The sequence below is a fragment of the Salvelinus fontinalis genome, chromosome 11 (genome assembly GCF_029448725.1).
Source record: "Salvelinus fontinalis isolate EN_2023a chromosome 11, ASM2944872v1, whole genome shotgun sequence".
NCBI lineage: Eukaryota > Metazoa > Chordata > Actinopteri > Salmoniformes > Salmonidae > Salvelinus > Salvelinus fontinalis.
Window position 1 is genome coordinate 59,656,681 of NC_074675.1, and position 19,782 is coordinate 59,676,462.

The window sequence follows — 19,782 nt, forward strand, 5'->3', positions numbered from 1 at the left end:
CTTCTCTTTACATGATGTACTGCTAACAGGTCACCACCGTTACCTAGGCTACATCCTTCTCTTTACATGATGGACTGTTAACAGGTCACCACCGTTACCTAGGCTACATCCTTCTCTTTACATGATGGACTGTTAACAGGTCACCACCGTTACCTAGGCTACATCCTTCTCTTTACATGATGGACTGTTAACAGGTCACCACCGTTACCTAGGCTACACCCTTCTCTTTACATGATGGACTGTTAACAGGTCACCACCGTTACCTAGGCTACATCCTTCTCTTTACATGATGGACTGTTAACAGGTCACCACCGTTACCTAGGCTACATCCTTCTCTTTACATGATGGACTGTTAACAGGTCACCACCGTTAACTAGGCTACATCCTTCTCTTTACATGATGGACTGTTAACAGGTCACCACCGTTACCTAGGCTACATCCTTCTCTTTACATGATGGACTGTTAACAGGTCACCACCGTTACCTAGGCTACATCCTTCTCTTTACATGATGGACTGTTAACAGGTCACCACCGTTACCTAGGCTACATCCTTCTCTTTACATGATGGACTGTTAACAGGTCACCACCGTTACCTAGGCTACATCCTTCTCTTTACATGATGGACTGTTAACAGGTCACCACCGTTACCTAGGCTACATCCTTCTCTTTACATGATGGACTGTTAACAGGTCACCACCGTTACCTAGGCTACATCCTTCTCTTTACATGATGGACTGTTAACAGGTCACCACCGTTACCTAGGCTACACCCTTCTCTTTACATGATGGACTGCTAAGAGGTCACCACCGTTACCTAGGCTACATCCTTCTCTTTACATGATGTACTGTTAACAGGTCACCACCGTTACCTAGGCTACATCCTTCTCTTTACATGATGGACTGCTAAGAGGTCACCACCGTTACCTAGGCTACATCCTTCTCTTTACATGATGGACTGTTAACAGGTCACCACCGTTACCTAGGCTACATCCTTCTCTTTACATTACGGACTGTTAACAGGTCACCACCGTTACCTAGGCTACATCCTTCTCTTTACATTACGGACTGTTTACAGGTCACCACCGTTACCTAGGCTACATCCTTCTCTTTACATGATGGACTGTTAACAGGTCACCACCGTTACCTAGGCTACATCCTTCTCTTTACATGATGGACTGTTAACAGGTCACCACCGTTACCTAGGCTACATCCTTCTCTTTACATGATGGACTGTTAACAGGTCACCACCGTTACCTAGGCTACATCCTTCTCTTTACATTACGGACTGTTAACAGGTCACCACCGTTACCTAGGCTACATCCTTCTCTTTACATTACGGACTGTTTACAGGTCACCACCGTTACCTAGGCTACATCCTTCTCTTTACATGATGGACTGTTAACAGGTCACCACCGTTACCTAGGCTACATCCTTCTCTTTACATGATGGACTGTTAACAGGTCACCACCGTTACCTAGGCTACATCCTTCTCTTTACATGATGGACTGTTAACAGGTCACCACCGTTACCTAGGCTACATCCTTCTCTTTACATGATGGACTGTTAACAGGTCACCACCGTTACCTAGGCTACATCCTTCTCTTTACATGATGTACTGCTAACAGGTCACCACCGTTACCTAGGCTACATCCTTCTCTTTACATGATGGACTGTTAACAGGTCACCACCGTTACCTAGGCTACATCCTTCTCTTTACATGATGGACTGTTAACAGGTCACCACCGTTACCTAGGCTACATCCTTCTCTTTACATGATGGACTGTTAACAGGTCACCACCGTTACCTAGGCTACACCCTTCTCTTTACATGATGGACTGTTAACAGGTCACCACCGTTACCTAGGCTACATCCTTCTCTTTACATGATGGACTGTTAACAGGTCACCACCGTTACCTAGGCTACATCCTTCTCTTTACATGATGGACTGTTAACAGGTCACCACCGTTAACTAGGCTACATCCTTCTCTTTACATGATGGACTGTTAACAGGTCACCACCGTTACCTAGGCTACATCCTTCTCTTTACATGATGGACTGTTAACAGGTCACCACCGTTACCTAGGCTACATCCTTCTCTTTACATTATGGACTGTTAACAGGTCACCACCGTTACCTAGGCTACATCCTTCTCTTTACATGATGGACTGTTAACAGGTCACCACCGTTACCTAGGCTACATCCTTCTCTTTACATGATGGACTGTTAACAGGTCACCACCGTTACCTAGGCTACATCCTTCTCTTTACATGATGGACTGTTAACAGGTCACCACCGTTACCTAGGCTACATCCTTCTCTTTACATGATGGACTGTTAACAGGTCACCACCGTTACCTAGGCTACATCCTTCTCTTTACATGATGTACTGTTAACAGGTCACCACCGTTACCTAGGCTACATCCTTCTCTTTACATGATGGACTGTTAACAGGTCACCACCGTTACCTAGGCTACATCCTTCTCTTTACATGATGGACTGTTAACAGGTCACCACCGTTACCTAGGCTACACCCTTCTCTTTACATGATGGACTGCTAAGAGGTCACCACCGTTACCTAGGCTACACCCTTCTCTTTACATGATGTACTGTTAACAGGTCACCACCGTTACCTAGGCTACACCCTTCTCTTTACATGATGTACTGTTAACAGGTCACCACCGTTACCTAGGCTACATCCTTCTCTTTACATGATGGACTGCTAAGAGGTCACCACCGTTACCTAGGCTACATCCTTCTCTTTACATGATGGACTGCTAAGAGGTCACCACCGTTACCTAGGCTACATCCTTCTCTTTACATGATGGACTGTTAACAGGTCACCACCGTTACCTAGGCTACATCCTTCTCTTTACATGATGTACTGCTAACAGGTCACCACTGTTACCTAGGCTACATCCTTCTCTTTACATGATGGACTATTAACAGGTCACCACCGTTACCTAGGCTACATCCTTCTCTTTACATGATGGACTGTTAATAGGTCACCACCGTTACCTAGGCTACACCCTTCTCTTTACATGATGGACTGCTAAGAGGTCACCACCGTTACCTAGGCTACACCCTTCTCTTTACATGATGTACTGTTAACAGGTCACCACCGTGACCTAGGCTACATCCTTCTCTTTACATTACGGACTGTTTACAGGTCACCACCGTTACCTAGGCTACATCCTTCTCTTTACATGATGGACTGTTAACAGGTCACCACCGTTACCTAGGCTACATCCTTCTCTTTACATGATGGACTGTTAACAGGTCACCACCGTTACCTAGGCTACATCCTTCTCTTTACATGATGGACTGTTAACAGGTCACCACCGTTACCTAGGCTACATCCTTCTCTTTACATGATGGACTGTTAACAGGTCACCACCGTTACCTAGGCTACATCCTTCTCTTTACATGATGTACTGCTAACAGGTCACCACCGTTACCTAGGCTACATCCTTCTCTTTACATGATGGACTGTTAACAGGTCACCACCGTTACCTAGGCTACATCCTTCTCTTTACATGATGGACTGTTAACAGGTCACCACCGTTACCATGGCTACATCCTTCTCTTTACATGATGGACTGTTAACAGGTCACCACCGTTACCTAGGCTACACCCTTCTCTTTACATGATGGACTGTTAACAGGTCACCACCGTTACCTAGGCTACATCCTTCTCTTTACATGATGGACTGTTAACAGGTCACCACCGTTACCTAGGCTACATCCTTCTCTTTACATGATGGACTGTTAACAGGTCACCACCGTTAACTAGGCTACATCCTTCTCTTTACATGATGGACTGTTAACAGGTCACCACCGTTACCTAGGCTACATCCTTCTCTTTACATGATGGACTGTTAACAGGTCACCACCGTTACCTAGGCTACATCCTTCTCTTTACATGATGGACTGTTAACAGGTCACCACCGTTACCTAGGCTACATCCTTCTCTTTACATGATGGACTGTTAACAGGTCACCACCGTTACCTAGGCTACATCCTTCTCTTTACATGATGGACTGTTAACAGGTCACCACCGTTACCTAGGCTACATCCTTCTCTTTACATGATGGACTGTTAACAGGTCACCACCGTTACCTAGGCTACATCCTTCTCTTTACATGATGGACTGTTAACAGGTCACCACCGTTACCTAGGCTACACCCTTCTCTTTACATGATGGACTGCTAAGAGGTCACCACCGTTACCTAGGCTACACCCTTCTCTTTACATGATGTACTGTTAACAGGTCACCACCGTTACCTAGGCTACATCCTTCTCTTTACATGATGGACTGCTAAGAGGTCACCACCGTTACCTAGGCTACATCCTTCTCTTTACATGATGGACTGTTAACAGGTCACCACCGTTACCTAGGCTACATCCTTCTCTTTACATTACGGACTGTTAACAGGTCACCACCGTTACCTAGGCTACATCCTTCTCTTTACATTACGGACTGTTTACAGGTCACCACCGTTACCTCGGCTACATCCTTCTCTTTACATGATGGACTGTTAACAGGTCACCACCGTTACCTAGGCTACATCCTTCTCTTTACATGATGGACTGTTAACAGGTCACCACCGTTACCTAGGCTACATCCTTCTCTTTACATGATGGACTGTTAACAGGTCACCACCGTTACCTAGGCTACATCCTTCTCTTTACATTACGGACTGTTAACAGGTCACCACCGTTACCTAGGCTACATCCTTCTCTTTACATTACGGACTGTTTACAGGTCACCACCGTTACCTAGGCTACATCCTTCTCTTTACATGATGGACTGTTAACAGGTCACCACCGTTACCTAGGCTACATCCTTCTCTTTACATGATGGACTGTTAACAGGTCACCACCGTTACCTAGGCTACATCCTTCTCTTTACATGATGGACTGTTAACAGGTCACCACCGTTACCTAGGCTACATCCTTCTCTTTACATGATGGACTGTTAACAGGTCACCACCGTTACCTAGGCTACATCCTTCTCTTTACATGATGTACTGCTAACAGGTCACCACCGTTACCTAGGCTACATCCTTCTCTTTACATGATGGACTGTTAACAGGTCACCACCGTTACCTAGGCTACATCCTTCTCTTTACATGATGGACTGTTAACAGGTCACCACCGTTACCTAGGCTACATCCTTCTCTTTACATGATGGACTGTTAACAGGTCACCACCGTTACCTAGGCTACACCCTTCTCTTTACATGATGGACTGTTAACAGGTCACCACCGTTACCTAGGCTACATCCTTCTCTTTACATGATGGACTGTTAACAGGTCACCACCGTTACCTAGGCTACATCCTTCTCTTTACATGATGGACTGTTAACAGGTCACCACCGTTAACTAGGCTACATCCTTCTCTTTACATGATGGACTGTTAACAGGTCACCACCGTTACCTAGGCTACATCCTTCTCTTTACATGATGGACTGTTAACAGGTCACCACCGTTACCTAGGCTACATCCTTCTCTTTACATTATGGACTGTTAACAGGTCACCACCGTTACCTAGGCTACATCCTTCTCTTTACATGATGGACTGTTAACAGGTCACCACCGTTACCTAGGCTACATCCTTCTCTTTACATGATGGACTGTTAACAGGTCACCACCGTTACCTAGGCTACATCCTTCTCTTTACATGATGGACTGTTAACAGGTCACCACCGTTACCTAGGCTACATCCTTCTCTTTACATGATGGACTGTTAACAGGTCACCACCGTTACCTAGGCTACATCCTTCTCTTTACATGATGTACTGTTAACAGGTCACCACCGTTACCTAGGCTACATCCTTCTCTTTACATGATGGACTGTTAACAGGTCACCACCGTTACCTAGGCTACATCCTTCTCTTTACATGATGGACTGTTAACAGGTCACCACCGTTACCTAGGCTACACCCTTCTCTTTACATGATGGACTGCTAAGAGGTCACCACCGTTACCTAGGCTACACCCTTCTCTTTACATGATGTACTGTTAACAGGTCACCACCATTACCTAGGCTACACCCTTCTCTTTACATGATGTACTGTTAACAGGTCACCACCGTTACCTAGGCTACATCCTTCTCTTTACATGATGGACTGCTAAGAGGTCACCACCGTTACCTAGGCTACATCCTTCTCTTTACATGATGGACTGCTAAGAGGTCACCACCGTTACCTAGGCTACATCCTTCTCTTTACATGATGGACTGTTAACAGGTCACCACCGTTACCTAGGCTACATCCTTCTCTTTACATGATGTACTGCTAACAGGTCACCACCGTTACCTAGGCTACATCCTTCTCTTTACATGATGGACTGCTAAGAGGTCACCACCGTTACCTAGGCTACATCCTTCTCTTTACATGATGGACTGTTAACAGGTCACCACCGTTACCTAGGCTACATCCTTCTCTTTACATGATGTACTGCTAACAGGTCACCACCGTTACCTAGGCTACATCCTTCTCTTTACATGATGGACTGTTAACAGGTCACCACCGTTACCTAGGCTACATCCTTCTCTTTACATGATGGACTGTTAATAGGTCACCACCGTTACCTAGGTTACACCCTTCTCTTTACATGATGGACTGCTAAGAGGTCACCACCGTTACCTAGGCTACATCCTTCTCTTTACATGATGTACTGTTAACAGGTCACCACCGTTACCTCGGCTACATCCTTCTCTTTACATGATGGACTGCTAAGAGGTCACCACCGTTACCTAGGCTACATCCTTCTCTTTACATGATGGACTGTTAACAGGTCACCACCGTTACCTAGGCTACATCCTTCTCTTTACATGATGGACTGTTAACAGGTCACCACCGTTACCTAGGCTACACCCTTCTCTTTACATGATGGACTGTTAACAGGTCACCACCGTTACCTAGGCTACATCCTTCTCTTTACATTATGGACTGTTAACAGGTCACCACCGTTACCTAGGCTACATCCTTCTCTTTACATGATGGACTGTTAACAGGTCACCACCGTTACCTAGGCTACATCCTTCTCTTTACATGATGGACTGTTAACAGGTCACCACCGTTACCTAGGCTACATCCTTCTCTTTACATGATGGACTGTTAACAGGTCACCACCGTTACCTAGGCTACATCCTTCTCTTTACATGATGTACTGTTAACAGGTCACCACCGTTACCTAGGCTACATCCTTCTCTTTACATGATGGACTGTTAACAGGTCACCACCGTTACCTAGGCTACATCCTTCTCTTTACATGATGGACTGTTAACAGGTCACCACCGTTACCTAGGCTACACCCTTCTCTTTACATGATGGACTGCTAAGAGGTCACCACCGTTACCTAGGCTACACCCTTCTCTTTACATGATGTACTGTTAACAGGTCACCACCGTTACCTAGGCTACATCCTTCTCTTTACATGATGGACTGCTAAGAGGTCACCACCGTTACCTAGGCTACATCCTTCTCTTTACATGATGGACTGTTAACAGGTCACCACCGTTACCTTGGCTACATCCTTCTCTTTACATTACGGACTGTTAACAGGTCACCACCGTTACCTAGGCTACATCCTTCTCTTTACATTACGGACTGTTTACAGGTCACCACCGTTACCTAGGCTACATCCTTCTCTTTACATGATGGACTGTTAACAGGTCACCACCGTTACCTAGGCTACATCCTTCTCTTTACATGATGGACTGTTAACAGGTCACCACCGTTACCTAGGCTACATCCTTCTCTTTACATGATGGACTGTTAACAGGTCACCACCGTTACCTAGGCTACATCCTTCTCTTTACATTACGGACTGTTAACAGGTCACCACCGTTACCTAGGCTACATCCTTCTCTTTACATTACGGACTGTTTACAGGTCACCACCGTTACCTAGGCTACATCCTTCTCTTTACATGATGGACTGTTAACAGGTCACCACCGTTACCTAGGCTACATCCTTCTCTTTACATGATGGACTGTTAACAGGTCACCACCGTTACCTAGGCTACATCCTTCTCTTTACATGATGGACTGTTAACAGGTCACCACCGTTACCTAGGCTACATCCTTCTCTTTACATGATGGACTGTTAACAGGTCACCACCGTTACCTAGGCTACATCCTTCTCTTTACATGATGTACTGCTAACAGGTCACCACCGTTACCTAGGCTACATCCTTCTCTTTACATGATGGACTGTTAACAGGTCACCACCGTTACCTAGGCTACATCCTTCTCTTTACATGATGGACTGTTAACAGGTCACCACCGTTACCTAGGCTACATCCTTCTCTTTACATGATGGACTGTTAACAGGTCACCACCGTTACCTAGGCTACACCCTTCTCTTTACATGATGGACTGTTAACAGGTCACCACCGTTACCTAGGCTACATCCTTCTCTTTACATGATGGACTGTTAACAGGTCACCACCGTTACCTAGGCTACATCCTTCTCTTTACATGATGGACTGTTAACAGGTCACCACCGTTAACTAGGCTACATCCTTCTCTTTACATGATGGACTGTTAACAGGTCACCACCGTTACCTAGGCTACATCCTTCTCTTTACATGATGGACTGTTAACAGGTCACCACCGTTACCTAGGCTACATCCTTCTCTTTACATGATGGACTGTTAACAGGTCACCACCGTTACCTAGGCTACATCCTTCTCTTTACATGATGGACTGTTAACAGGTCACCACCGTTACCTAGGCTACATCCTTCTCTTTACATGATGGACTGTTAACAGGTCACCACCGTTACCTAGGCTACATCCTTCTCTTTACATGATGGACTGTTAACAGGTCACCACCGTTACCTAGGCTACATCCTTCTCTTTACATGATGGACTGTTAACAGGTCACCACCGTTACCTAGGCTACACCCTTCTCTTTACATGATGGACTGCTAAGAGGTCACCACCGTTACCTAGGCTACACCCTTCTCTTTACATGATGTACTGTTAACAGGTCACCACCGTTACCTAGGCTACATCCTTCTCTTTACATGATGGACTGCTAAGAGGTCACCACCGTTACCTAGGCTACATCCTTCTCTTTACATGATGGACTGTTAACAGGTCACCACCGTTACCTAGGCTACATCCTTCTCTTTACATTACGGACTGTTAACAGGTCACCACCGTTACCTAGGCTACATCCTTCTCTTTACATTACGGACTGTTTACAGGTCACCACCGTTACCTAGGCTACATCCTTCTCTTTACATGATGGACTGTTAACAGGTCACCACCGTTACCTAGGCTACATCCTTCTCTTTACATGATGGACTGTTAACAGGTCACCACCGTTACCTAGGCTACATCCTTCTCTTTACATGATGGACTGTTAACAGGTCACCACCGTTACCTAGGCTACATCCTTCTCTTTACATTACGGACTGTTAACAGGTCACCACCGTTACCTAGGCTACATCCTTCTCTTTACATTACGGACTGTTTACAGGTCACCACCGTTACCTAGGCTACATCCTTCTCTTTACATGATGGACTGTTAACAGGTCACCACCGTTACCTAGGCTACATCCTTCTCTTTACATGATGGACTGTTAACAGGTCACCACCGTTACCTAGGCTACATCCTTCTCTTTACATGATGGACTGTTAACAGGTCACCACCGTTACCTAGGCTACATCCTTCTCTTTACATGATGGACTGTTAACAGGTCACCACCGTTACCTAGGCTACATCCTTCTCTTTACATGATGTACTGCTAACAGGTCACCACCGTTACCTAGGCTACATCCTTCTCTTTACATGATGGACTGTTAACAGGTCACCACCGTTACCTAGGCTACATCCTTCTCTTTACATGATGGACTGTTAACAGGTCACCACCGTTACCTAGGCTACATCCTTCTCTTTACATGATGGACTGTTAACAGGTCACCACCGTTACCTAGGCTACACCCTTCTCTTTACATGATGGACTGTTAACAGGTCACCACCGTTACCTAGGCTACATCCTTCTCTTTACATGATGGACTGTTAACAGGTCACCACCGTTACCTAGGCTACATCCTTCTCTTTACATGATGGACTGTTAACAGGTCACCACCGTTAACTAGGCTACATCCTTCTCTTTACATGATGGACTGTTAACAGGTCACCACCGTTACCTAGGCTACATCCTTCTCTTTACATGATGGACTGTTAACAGGTCACCACCGTTACCTAGGCTACATCCTTCTCTTTACATTATGGACTGTTAACAGGTCACCACCGTTACCTAGGCTACATCCTTCTCTTTACATGATGGACTGTTAACAGGTCACCACCGTTACCTAGGCTACATCCTTCTCTTTACATGATGGACTGTTAACAGGTCACCACCGTTACCTAGGCTACATCCTTCTCTTTACATGATGGACTGTTAACAGGTCACCACCGTTACCTAGGCTACATCCTTCTCTTTACATGATGGACTGTTAACAGGTCACCACCGTTACCTAGGCTACATCCTTCTCTTTACATGATGTACTGTTAACAGGTCACCACCGTTACCTAGGCTACATCCTTCTCTTTACATGATGGACTGTTAACAGGTCACCACCGTTACCTAGGCTACATCCTTCTCTTTACATGATGGACTGTTAACAGGTCACCACCGTTACCTAGGCTACACCCTTCTCTTTACATGATGGACTGCTAAGAGGTCACCACCGTTACCTAGGCTACACCCTTCTCTTTACATGATGTACTGTTAACAGGTCACCACCGTTACCTAGGCTACACCCTTCTCTTTACATGATGTACTGTTAACAGGTCACCACCGTTACCTAGGCTACATCCTTCTCTTTACATGATGGACTGCTAAGAGGTCACCACCGTTACCTAGGCTACATCCTTCTCTTTACATGATGGACTGCTAAGAGGTCACCACCGTTACCTAGGCTACATCCTTCTCTTTACATGATGGACTGTTAACAGGTCACCACCGTTACCTAGGCTACATCCTTCTCTTTACATGATGTACTGCTAACAGGTCACCACTGTTACCTAGGCTACATCCTTCTCTTTACATGATGGACTATTAACAGGTCACCACCGTTACCTAGGCTACATCCTTCTCTTTACATGATGGACTGTTAATAGGTCACCACCGTTACCTAGGCTACACCCTTCTCTTTACATGATGGACTGCTAAGAGGTCACCACCGTTACCTAGGCTACACCCTTCTCTTTACATGATGTACTGTTAACAGGTCACCACCGTGACCTAGGCTACATCCTTCTCTTTACATTACGGACTGTTTACAGGTCACCACCGTTACCTAGGCTACATCCTTCTCTTTACATGATGGACTGTTAACAGGTCACCACCGTTACCTAGGCTACATCCTTCTCTTTACATGATGGACTGTTAACAGGTCACCACCGTTACCTAGGCTACATCCTTCTCTTTACATGATGGACTGTTAACAGGTCACCACCGTTACCTAGGCTACATCCTTCTCTTTACATGATGGACTGTTAACAGGTCACCACCGTTACCTAGGCTACATCCTTCTCTTTACATGATGTACTGCTAACAGGTCACCACCGTTACCTAGGCTACATCCTTCTCTTTACATGATGGACTGTTAACAGGTCACCACCGTTACCTAGGCTACATCCTTCTCTTTACATGATGGACTGTTAACAGGTCACCACCGTTACCATGGCTACATCCTTCTCTTTACATGATGGACTGTTAACAGGTCACCACCGTTACCTAGGCTACACCCTTCTCTTTACATGATGGACTGTTAACAGGTCACCACCGTTACCTAGGCTACATCCTTCTCTTTACATGATGGACTGTTAACAGGTCACCACCGTTACCTAGGCTACATCCTTCTCTTTACATGATGGACTGTTAACAGGTCACCACCGTTAACTAGGCTACATCCTTCTCTTTACATGATGGACTGTTAACAGGTCACCACCGTTACCTAGGCTACATCCTTCTCTTTACATGATGGACTGTTAACAGGTCACCACCGTTACCTAGGCTACATCCTTCTCTTTACATGATGGACTGTTAACAGGTCACCACCGTTACCTAGGCTACATCCTTCTCTTTACATGATGGACTGTTAACAGGTCACCACCGTTACCTAGGCTACATCCTTCTCTTTACATGATGGACTGTTAACAGGTCACCACCGTTACCTAGGCTACATCCTTCTCTTTACATGATGGACTGTTAACAGGTCACCACCGTTACCTAGGCTACATCCTTCTCTTTACATGATGGACTGTTAACAGGTCACCACCGTTACCTAGGCTACACCCTTCTCTTTACATGATGGACTGCTAAGAGGTCACCACCGTTACCTAGGCTACACCCTTCTCTTTACATGATGTACTGTTAACAGGTCACCACCGTTACCTAGGCTACATCCTTCTCTTTACATGATGGACTGCTAAGAGGTCACCACCGTTACCTAGGCTACATCCTTCTCTTTACATGATGGACTGTTAACAGGTCACCACCGTTACCTAGGCTACATCCTTCTCTTTACATTACGGACTGTTAACAGGTCACCACCGTTACCTAGGCTACATCCTTCTCTTTACATTACGGACTGTTTACAGGTCACCACCGTTACCTCGGCTACATCCTTCTCTTTACATGATGGACTGTTAACAGGTCACCACCGTTACCTAGGCTACATCCTTCTCTTTACATGATGGACTGTTAACAGGTCACCACCGTTACCTAGGCTACATCCTTCTCTTTACATGATGGACTGTTAACAGGTCACCACCGTTACCTAGGCTACATCCTTCTCTTTACATTACGGACTGTTTACAGGTCACCACCGTTACCTCGGCTACATCCTTCTCTTTACATGATGGACTGTTAACAGGTCACCACCGTTACCTAGGCTACATCCTTCTCTTTACATGATGGACTGTTAACAGGTCACCACCGTTACCTAGGCTACATCCTTCTCTTTACATGATGGACTGTTAACAGGTCACCACCGTTACCTAGGCTACATCCTTCTCTTTACATTACGGACTGTTAACAGGTCACCACCGTTACCTAGGCTACATCCTTCTCTTTACATGATGGACTGTTAACAGGTCACCACCGTTACCTAGGCTACATCCTTCTCTTTACATGATGGACTGTTAACAGGTCACCACCGTTACCTAGGCTACATCCTTCTCTTTACATGATGGACTGTTAACAGGTCACCACCGTTACCTAGGCTACATCCTTCTCTTTACATGATGGACTGTTAACAGGTCACCACCGTTACCTAGGCTACATCCTTCTCTTTACATGATGTACTGCTAACAGGTCACCACCGTTACCTAGGCTACATCCTTCTCTTTACATGATGGACTGTTAACAGGTCACCACCGTTACCTAGGCTACATCCTTCTCTTTACATGATGGACTGTTAACAGGTCACCACCGTTACCTAGGCTACATCCTTCTCTTTACATGATGGACTGTTAACAGGTCACCACCGTTACCTAGGCTACACCCTTCTCTTTACATGATGGACTGTTAACAGGTCACCACCGTTACCTAGGCTACATCCTTCTCTTTACATGATGGACTGTTAACAGGTCACCACCGTTACCTAGGCTACATCCTTCTCTTTACATGATGGACTGTTAACAGGTCACCACCGTTAACTAGGCTACATCCTTCTCTTTACATGATGGACTGTTAACAGGTCACCACCGTTACCTAGGCTACATCCTTCTCTTTACATGATGGACTGTTAACAGGTCACCACCGTTACTTAGGCTACATCCTTCTCTTTACATTATGGACTGTTAACAGGTCACCACCGTTACCTAGGCTACATCCTTCTCTTTACATGATGGACTGTTAACAGGTCACCACCGTTACCTAGGCTACATCCTTCTCTTTACATGATGGACTGTTAACAGGTCACCACCGTTACCTAGGCTACATCCTTCTCTTTACATGATGGACTGTTAACAGGTCACCACCGTTACCTAGGCTACATCCTTCTCTTTACATGATGGACTGTTAACAGGTCACCACCGTTACCTAGGCTACATCCTTCTCTTTACATGATGTACTGTTAACAGGTCACCACCGTTACCTAGGCTACATCCTTCTCTTTACATGATGGACTGTTAACAGGTCACCACCGTTACCTAGGCTACATCCTTCTCTTTACATGATGGACTGTTAACAGGTCACCACCGTTACCTAGGCTACACCCTTCTCTTTACATGATGGACTGCTAAGAGGTCACCACCGTTACCTAGGCTACACCCTTCTCTTTACATGATGTACTGTTAACAGGTCACCACCATTACCTAGGCTACACCCTTCTCTTTACATGATGTACTGTTAACAGGTCACCACCGTTACCTAGGCTACATCCTTCTCTTTACATGATGGACTGCTAAGAGGTCACCACCGTTACCTAGGCTACATCCTTCTCTTTACATGATGGACTGCTAAGAGGTCACCACCGTTACCTAGGCTACATCCTTCTCTTTACATGATGGACTGTTAACAGGTCACCACCGTTACCTAGGCTACATCCTTCTCTTTACATGATGTACTGCTAACAGGTCACCACTGTTACCTAGGCTACATCCTTCTCTTTACATGATGGACTGTTAACAGGTCACCACCGTTACCTAGGCTACATCCTTCTCTTTACATGATGGACTGTTAACAGGTCACCACCGTTACCTAGGCTACACCCTTCTCTTTACATGATGGACTGCTAAGAGGTCACCACCGTTACCTAGGCTACACCCTTCTCTTTACATGATGTACTGTTAACAGGTCACCACCGTTACCTAGGCTACATCCTTCTCTTTACATGATGGACTGTTAACAGGTCACCACCGTTACCTAGGCTACACCCTTCTCTTTACATGATGGACTGTTAACAGGTCACCACCGTTACCTAGGCTACATCCTTCTCTTTACATGATGGACTGTTAACAGGTCACCACCGTTACCTAGGCTACATCCTTCTCTTTACATGATGTACTGCTAACAGGTCACCACCGTTACCTAGGCTACATCCTTCTCTTTACATGATGGACTGTTAACAGGTCACCACCGTTACCTAGGCTACATCCTTCTCTTTACATGATGGACTGTTAACAGGTCACCACCGTTACCTAGGCTACATCCTTCTCTTTACATGATGGACTGTTAACAGGTCACCACCGTTACCTAGGCTACATCCTTCTCTTTACATGATGGACTGTTAACAGGTCACCACCGTTACCTAGGCTACATCCTTCTCTTTACATGATGTACTGCTAACAGGTCACCACCGTTACCTAGGCTACATCCTTCTCTTTACATGATGGACTGTTAACAGGTCACCACCGTTACCTAGGCTACATCCTTCTCTTTACATGATGGACTGTTAACAGGTCACCACCGTTACCTAGGCTACATCCTTCTCTTTACATGATGGACTGTTAACAGGTCACCACCGTTACCTAGGCTACACCCTTCTCTTTACATGATGGACTGTTAACAGGTCACCACCGTTACCTAGGCTACATCCTTCTCTTTACATGATGGACTGTTAACAGGTCACCACCGTTACCTAGGCTACATCCTTCTCTTTACATGATGGACTGTTAACAGGTCACCACCGTTACCTAGGCTACATCCTTCTCTTTACATGATGGACTGTTAACAGGTCACCACCGTTACCTAGGCTACATCCTTCTCTTTACATTATGGACTGTTAACAGGTCACCACCGTTACCTAGGCTACATCCTTCTCTTTACATTATGGACTGTTAACAGGTCACCACCGTTACCTAGGCTACATCCTTCTCTTTACATGATGGACTGTTAACAGGTCACCACCGTTACCTAGGCTACATCCTTCTCTTTACATGATGGACTGTTAACAGGTCACCACCGTTACCTAGGCTACATCCTTCTCCTTACATTATGGACTGTTAACAGGTCACCACCGTTACCTAGGCTACACCCTTCTCTTTACATGATGGACTGTTAACAGGTCACCACCGTTACCTAGGCTACATCCTTCTCTTTACATGATGGACTGTTAACAGGTCACCACCGTTACCTAGGCTACACCCTTCTCTTTACATGATGGACTGTTAACAGGTCACCACCGTTACCTAGGCTACATCCTTCTCTTTACATGATGTACTGTTAACAGGTCACCACCGTTACCTAGGCTACATCCTTCTCTTTACATGATGTACTGTTAACAGGTCACCACAGTTACCTAGGCTACATCCTTCTCTTTACATGATGGACTGTTAACAGGTCACCACCGTTACCTAGGCTACATCCTTCTCTTTACATGATGGACTGTTAACAGGTCACCACCGTTACCTAGGCTACATCCTTCTCTTTACATGATGGACTGTTAACAGGTCACCACCGTTACCTAGGCTACATCCTTCTCTTTACATGATGGACTGTTAACAGGTCACCACCGTTACCTAGGCTACATCCTTCTCTTTACATGATGGACTGTTAACAGGTAACCACCGTTACCTAGGCTACATCCTTCTCTTTAAATTATGGACTGTTAACAGGTCACCACCGTTACCATGGCTACATCCTTCTCTTTACATGATGGACTGTTAACAGGTCACCACCGTCACCTAGGCTACATCCTTCTCTTTACATGATGGACTGTTAACAGGTCACCACCGTTACCTAGGCTACATCCTTCTCTTTACATGATGGACTGCTAAGAGGTCACCACCGTTACCTAGGCTACATCCTTCTCTTTACATGATGGACTGTTAACAGGTCACCACCGTTACCTAGGCTACATCCTTCTCTTTACATGATGGACTGCTAAGAGGTCACCACCGTTACCTAGGCTACATCCTTCTCTTTACATGATGGACTGTTAACAGGTCACCACCGTTACCATGGCTACATCCTTCTCTTTACATGATGGACTGTTAACAGGTCACCACCGTTACCTAGGCTACATCCTTCTCTTTACATGATGTACTGTTAACAGGTCACCACCGTTACCTAGGCTACATCCTTCTCTTTACATGATGGACTGCTAAGAGGTCACCACCGTTACCTAGGCTACATCCTTCTCTTTACATGATGGACTGTTAACAGGTCACCACCGTTACCTAGGCTACATCCTTCTCTTTACATGATGGACTGTTAACAGGTCACCACCGTTACCTAGGCTACATCCTTCTCTTTACATGATGGACTGTTAACAGGTCACCACCGTTACCTAGGCTACATCCTTCTCCTTACATTATGGACTGTTAACAGGTCACCACCGTTACCTAGGCTACACCCTTCTCTTTACATGATGGACTGTTAACAGGTCACCACCGTTACCTAGGCTACATCCTTCTCTTTACATGATGGACTGTTAACAGGTCACCACCGTTACCTAGGCTACACCCTTCTCTTTACATGATGGACTGTTAACAGGTCACCACCGTTACCTAGGCTACATCCTTCTCTTTACATGATGTACTGTTAACAGGTCACCACCGTTACCTAGGCTACATCCTTCTCTTTACATGATGTACTGTTAACAGGTCACCACAGTTACCTAGGCTACATCCTTCTCTTTACATTATGGACTGTTAACAGGTCACCACCGTTACCTAGGCTACATCCTTCTCTTTACATGATGGACTGTTAACAGGTCACCACCGTTACCTAGGCTACATCCTTCTCTTTACATGATGGACTGTTAACAGGTCACCACCGTTACCTAGGCTACATCCTTCTCTTTACATGATGGACTGTTAACAGGTAACCACCGTTACCTAGGCTACATCCTTCTCTTTAAATTATGGACTGTAAACAGGTCACCACCGTTACCTAGGCTACATCCTTCTCTTTACATGATGGACTGCTAAGAGGTCACCACCGTTACCTAGGCTACATCCTTCTTTTTACATGATGGACAGTTAACAGGTCACCACCGTTACCTAGGCTACATCCTTCTCTTTACATGATGGACTGCTAAGAGGTCACCACCGTTACCTAGGCTACATCCTTCTCTTTACATGATGGACTGTTAACAGGTCACCACCGTTACCTAGGCTACATCCTTCTCTTTACATGATGGACTGTTAACAGGTCACCACCGTTACCTAGGCTACATCCTTCTCTTTACATGATGGACTGTTAACAGGTCACCACCGTTACCTAGGCTACACCCTTCTCTTTACATGATGGACTGTTAACAGGTCACCACCGTTACCTAGGCTACATCCTTCTCTTTACATGATGGACTGTTAACAGGTCACCACCGTTACCTAGGCTACATCCTTCTCTTTACATTATGGACTGTTAACAGGTCACCACCATTACCTAGGCTACATCCTTCTCTTTACATGATGGACTGTTAACAGGTCACCACCGTTACCTAGGCTACATCCTTCTCTTTAAATTATGGACTGTTAACAGGTCACCACCGTTACCTAGGCTACATCCTTCTCTTTACATTATGGACTGTTAACAGGTCACCACCGTTACCATGGCTACATCCTTCTCTTTACATGATGGACTGTTAACAGGTCACCACCGTCACCTAGGCTACATCCTTCTCTTTACATTATGGACTGTTAACAGGTCACCACCGTTACCTAGGCTACATCCTTCTCTTACATTATGGACTGTTAACAGGTCACCACCGTTACCTAGGCTACATCCTTCTCTTTACATGATGGACTGTTAACAGGTCACCACCGTTACCTAGGCTACATCCTTCTCTTTACATGATGGACTGTTAACAGGTCACCACCGTTACCTAGGCTACATCCTTCTCTTTACATGATGGACTGTTAACAGGTCACCACCGTCGCCTAGGCTACATCCTTCTCTTTACATTATGGACTGTTAACAGGTCACCACCGTTACCTAGGCTACATCCTTCTCTTACATTATGGACTGCTAACAGGTCACCACCGTTACCTAGGCTACATCCTTCTCTTTACATTATGGACTGTTAACAGGTCACCACCGTTACCTAGGCTACATCCTTTTCTTTACATGATGGACTGTTAATAGGTCACCACCGTTACCTAGGCTACATCCTTCTCTTTACATGATGGACTGCTAAGAGGTCACCACCGTTACCTAGGCTACATCCTTCTCTTTACATGATGGACTGTTAACAGGTCACCACCGTTACCTAGGCTACATCCTTCTCTTTACATGATGTACTGCTAACAGGTCACCACCGTTACCTAGGCTACATCCTTCTCTTTACATGATGGACTGTTAACAGGTCACCACCGTTACCTAGGCTACATCCTTCTCTTTACATGATGGACTGTTAATAGGTCACCACCGTTACCTAGGCTACACCCTTCTCTTTACATGATGGACTGCTAAGAGGTCACCACCATTACCTAGGCTACATCCTTCTCTTTACATGATGTACTGTTAACAGGTCACCACCGTTACCTAGGCTACATCCTTCTCTTTACATGATGGACTGCTAAGAGGTCACCACCGTTACCTAGGCTACATCCTTCTCTTTACATGATGGACTGTTAACAGGTCACCACCGTTACCTAGGCTACATCCTTCTCTTTACATGATGGACTGTTAACAGGTCACCACCGTTACCTAGGCTACACCCTTCTCTTTACATGATGGACTGTTAACAGGTCACCACCGTTACCTAGGCTACATCCTTCTCTTTACATTATGGACTGTTAACAGGTCACCACCGTTACCTAGGCTACATCCTTCTCTTTACATGATGGACTGTTAACAGGTCACCACCG

At 45.5% G+C, this 19,782-nt stretch overlaps 1 protein-coding gene across 1 annotated transcript in view; it reads left to right on the plus strand.

Moving 5' to 3' along the window:
• LOC129864769 (CST complex subunit CTC1-like) overlaps nucleotides 1-19,782 on the plus strand; it is a 72,380-nt gene that overhangs the window by 20,190 nt on the left and 32,408 nt on the right. The window lies entirely within an intron of this gene.